Genomic DNA, 5,823 nt, shown 5'->3' with positions numbered 1-5,823 from the left:
TGCAGTGCCTTAATAAATTCAAAGACACAAAATTAGCCTTTAGCCTTTAGAGTCTTTAAAATGCCCGTCTCAGATTCTCTTATGATGCTCATAAGTTTGACCATATTTCCGCGAGTCTCAAGGAGTCACGCTGGTTGACTTTAGACAAACGGTTTCAATAAAAGCTTTTTTTTACCTGAAAAAATAATCACTTTCCAAAGGCCAATATTCCTGACAAACTTATTCCTAGTTCAATAGTTAATATTGTTCATTGTTGCCATAACGCTATCAAAGCTTACAACTCCCTCTCCAACTAAGATAACTTACCTCCTTAAATATTTTCAAACAAAAAATTAGGCAACACATTTTTAACAACAGAGGCCGAGCATTCATATAAAATAATGTAGTGTTAATGTTTTATATTTCTTTTTACATATTTATCATTTTGATTACTAGAAAGCTTTTTTATCCTATCAACTTATTTCGCTCCAACTTGCCCTTTTCTTTCTTTACTTTGCACTTCTTTTTTTCGCAGACGTACAGTATATTTGATCTATATTAATTTAGTTCATTAATTGTATATATAATCACTTCTAATAAAATGTTTAATCTTATGTTAGCATTCATTTCGTTCGTATTATAAATTCTCTGTCAATTTTACTCACTGTGGATCTTTCTAAATATGTTTTGCGTTAAACAAATTACAAACTTCTTTTAAGTTCTCGTCTGGTCTCCGTATCCAATAAAAATTGAAATTTTAATTCTATGGGTTTTATTTAGATGCGCCAATCATCTTTACAAACAGTAGCAGGTAACAAAAAAAATTTCATAGATGTTCTGCAATAATAACGTTGCCTACTGAAAAAAAACTATAATTTTAATAAATATAAAAATAATAATATAATTAAATAATTATACTTACATACATATTAGTACACGTGAATCCTTGTAATCCCTGTGCAAACTGCTTAGATAATATTATTACGAATACAAACTTTATATCGGTTTTTCACGAAAGTCCTCTAGAAAATTATTAAAAATTTATTAAGTATCTTCAATCATCAGTTAGAATAACAATACAATACAAATTTAGAGGAGGTGAAATTGCGGAAATAAAAAAAAATGCAGATCACTCCTTTTTATAAAATTTCTGGATTTCTCTTGCATCGGTTTTTGTTGAGTCGAACTTGCTGACGTTTCGGCAGTAACCCTGTTGGCTTCTTCAGAGCTCTACTGAAACTGGCTCGCATTTTACTCTGTACCTGCTCATATTTATATTAATGATTTCCTCAAGAATATGGACCCAATGACTGTAATTTATTTTGCAAATGACTCTATATTTAAAACATCAAACCCGAATATATAAAGAAGGAAAACGCAGTACGACAAAAAGAAGTCAATCAGTAGTTTCGAGAAAAATCACCTAAAGTTGAATGGGGGTAAAACTCTCTAAATGTTTTCAACAAATATCAATGTTTTGGAAGGGAAATCTGCGAAGTCATTGGGTGTGATCCTAAATAATAGGCTCTCTTGGAATATTGCTTATTTAGTAAAGGGCGTCTTAAGTGTGCAACTTTTTGCCCGACCACTAAAAAATTTAATTAGAAAAGATTATTTAATATCAATCTACTACGCTCGATTTCCTTCACTTTTGGCATATGTTGTTATACTGTGTGCAAACTCAACAAATTCCATAAACATTTTTCGTATGCAAAAATGGCGATCAGAATTATATTCAAGTGATTATATTTTTGAAATTTTTAACTCGAAAAATTTATTACTCAGATAATCATCACTTCCACCTCAAATTTGAAAATTATACTAAATGCGTGAAAAATTCTCTTGACCTAAGCTTACATAACATAATTTTAAAACTAAAGTAAAATAGATTTTGATGGAACATTGTTTTTATTTGGTAGCGGAATACAAGCAAGTGATTCTTGATAGTGACCAGTGTGATCGATATCTTCCATTTTTTTGTGTGTATTTTTATTATAAGTAGAAATTTTAATAAATCGACTACAGAATAAAAAGAAAATCTGAAATTTGTAGCAAAGTTTTGCGCGAATTATGAAATGTCATTTGCAGAAAATGTACCTGGACAATTTGTGGAAGAAAAAATGTGTTATATAGATGTAAATATAAAATGACACAACCGTAACTACTATACAGGATCCCCAGTATGTGGCTGAAGTTAGATTTGGATTTGCGAATATTACAGTGGACCGGTTCGTTATTTACCGTAATTTAAAAAACGCATTCCTGCCGGGAAATTTATCACAGCAAATAATAATTTAACTAATATTTTGCAATCTCGAAAAAATCTGACTTTGTCCCAGATGTTCTACCAGACCATTGATTGATGAGCCACTTCGGGGAGCTTCAAAATTATGTATTTCCCAACCACCCTAAAACCTTCGGCAATATATAAAACTACCCCAAATTATGAAATACCAAAAAATTCGTTATATTTATTTCGCAATCTCAAAAAAATCTGACGTTGTCCCATATTCGAATATTTGATTATTTCATTATTAGGGGTAGTTTTATATCTTACCGACAGTTTCAAGGTGGTTTAGTAACACATCATTTTGAAGCTCTGCTAAGTGGCTCTTCAATGGTTTAAATGAATATCTGAGACATGGTCAGATTTTTTTCGATTGCGAAATAAATATATCGAACTTTTGGGTATTTCATAATTGGGGGTAGTTTTATATCCTCCCGACGGTTTCAAGGTAGTTGAGTAAAACATCGTTTTGAAGCTCTCCTATGTGGCCCTTTAATAGTCTAATTCAATATCTGGGACAACGTCAGTTTTTTTTGAGATTCCGAATTAAATAAAACGAATTTTACAGCATTTCATTATTGTCATTATGTCTTGCTTGCTCTTTCAAGGTGGTTGAGCAATATATCTTTTTGAAGCTCTCTTAAGTGGTTCTTCAGTGGTCTGGTTGAACATCTGGAACAACGTCAGATTTTTTCGAGATTGCGAAATATTAATTAAATTATTATTCGGGGTGATGCTAGCGGAAAATGGGTTATTTTCTGTATAACAACATTGAATATGGCTTTTGGTAGTTCCCTTATAATATTTCCGTGCTTACTTTCTCGGCTTTTCCACAGGAATACGTTTTTTTTAATATTCGCAAATCCGAATCCAAATCCTAATCTAACTTCAGCCTCCTATCCCCAGTTATATGAATTATTATGAGTAAATAAAAAAGCTATGTGACGAGTCAATATTGTATTTTTATTGAGTTATTGGAAAGTAAAGCTTTCACTCATAAATATACGAACTTTTTCCAGACAAATAATATCTTTGTTAATATTGTTTGTTTTGTTTGTCATGTAATACTTTTTATGCTATCTCTTCTATCACTTTTATTACACTGACATACTTTTATTTCTTCACCATATGGGTATTTTCTTCCACCAAGGCAATTTACTTTTCCATTCTCCATACAACGGAGAAAATTTTATAGTTAAGTTTTGATAAGTACTTAAATGATAAATGAAGTGTGTATTGAATGGAAAAGGAGTCTTGTTTGTGTTTATACTAAATAAATTGCTGCTGAATCTCGATTTCAAAGAATAATTAAAAAAAATACAAAGTAAGTTTCGAAGGCTTATATAAACAAAAATTGCGGTTTGAAAATCACGCTATTGCATCCGTCTATAGAAAATGTTGAGAATGACGCAGTGATCAGGCTTGCCAAAGTGTCTACGAACTCAATATATCTTTTGGATGAAACTTCTACTAAGCTATCAGAGTTCATGATTAAGCTTAAATGTTCATTGAAGTTTTCCGTGGTTTCTTCAATTGAGATCCGTTGATATAACGTCTTAAGTGTCTTACTGGAGTATGTAAAGGGTAAAGTATGTCCTGTCAGAATAACTAAATATATCAACAGCGAAAATCTGTTGGTGCAATAAAAGTTCCGCCAATAACTAAAACCATGTAATTCGCGATCATCTGCCATAAATTACATCCCAAAATAAACAAGAAATGTTGGTAAAACTGAAATACGTGCCGGTAATTATTTCTAAAATTGGTCGGTTTTCTATTTACGTAAATCGATTCTGGGACCAATTACAACCCACGGACTTCGTTTTGCCTTAATGCTTGCATGATGAACGTTATCTATTTTTGGCCCAAAGATAAATAAATAATTTTAGTAGTAGTAGTTCTAAAAGTTTTCCTTCCGCTTTTATACTATATAACCAAACGAGTAACTAAATAAGTTAGTATTTATCTGTTTCGATAAATATTACAAGGCTTAACCTAAAAAGAAATGACATTGCCCCGTCGATAGCTAGGTACAATTCTATATGCATGTTAAACATCCATTAAATTAGTTAAAGTCGATAAAGACGAATTTTAAAAACACTTCTGTGGTCCGGTGTCAATTGAAATTTTGTGAATATTTCTTTGGCAGATACCAAAGAAGTTACGGATTGCTAAAAAAGGAACTGAACAATTGATGGCCTGTAAGCATACTCCTAGCTGTTTCTAGAATATTCGAAAAACCAGAATGAATTAATTTTTAGAAGGGTTATACCAGATTGCTAATCTGAATTTAGAAAACATTTTAGTATAACTATAGAACTAGCTGGATAGTAAATGATATAAGGTACAATCAGGATCAGGAAAATGGTTCTTGTATGATCATGCTTGGTTTTAGTAAGACGTTTGTCATTGTGGATTATCACAATTTATTATTTTGCATTATTCAAATATCTTGAATTCTAAAATAATTATTTAAATCTCATAAAACATAACTGGTAGATACTGTCGAGTTGAAACTTCATAGAGAATTTGTTGGTATACAAACATCCCAATTTACGTTGGTAAAGCAAGATGTTCAACTTTTTTCATTATATGTGTCTGATATGAATCGGTGCGTGACACATATAAGCTCAAACGATTCTGAAATTCACATATCAATCAATAACCAATGTATCAAAGAAGTTTAAGAAAAACTTAAGACGGATCTTAACAATTTGAATTTATTTGCAACAAATCACAACCTTAAACTTAATTCTTCAAAACTCTCGGTCATTGTTATCAACAAAAATAAGCTTATCCGAGTAAACATATAATAATACTTTAAACAGGAAACTGCATAATAAAATCAAGTAAATCGGCTTATCTAAAAGAGAGGTTCCAACTTGTTTCAAATTCCCAAAGAACAAGGAATAACTCTACTTACATAGTCATTAGCTGTAGAACGTCATCAATTCAGAGAAAATTTACATGCGTGGCAATAAAGATTGGGAATGTCAAAATAAGAAAATAGGAATATCTACACTAAATTAATAAAATCTTACTTACAATAATCATTTCTGATAACATTGCTGTTGGCATTTTTCAATTCTGCATATTCAAAAACATCTTGGTATTCAATTTTGCAGTTAGGGCTTTAGCAATTTTGGAGATATTTAAGCATAAGTATAGACAGTGTTTGTAAGACAGTTCCTATAACCACAATTTGATATTTACCGATAGTGTTAAAGTACTATATTTAAACTTCGATCAATCTCACCAGCCGCTATTCAATGATTTTGAAGTGTTATTCAAGTTGATGTGGTAGAAAAATAAGGACATAATTTGAAAGAACAATTTACCCAATTAGTCAAAATAAGTATTGACATAATTTTAATATTTGGTAGTCTTTCAAATTGTTAAGCGAAAGGTTACACCGAGTGGTGCAGGAAACCTAGGTGTCAAATTCCAAACAAAGGTTAAACGCACTGCATAATGGAACACATTAGAAACGAAACAAGTAATCAAATTGCTGATAGTTATGTATCATATTTAAAAAAATTAATTAAATAACTAAGGTG

Source organism: Cylas formicarius, unplaced genomic scaffold (genome assembly GCF_029955315.1).
Source record: "Cylas formicarius isolate icCylForm1 unplaced genomic scaffold, icCylForm1.1 PGA_scaffold_7__23_contigs__length_41026272, whole genome shotgun sequence".
Taxonomy (NCBI): Eukaryota; Metazoa; Arthropoda; class Insecta; order Coleoptera; family Brentidae; genus Cylas; species Cylas formicarius.
Note: the sequence above shows the minus strand (reverse complement) of the source record.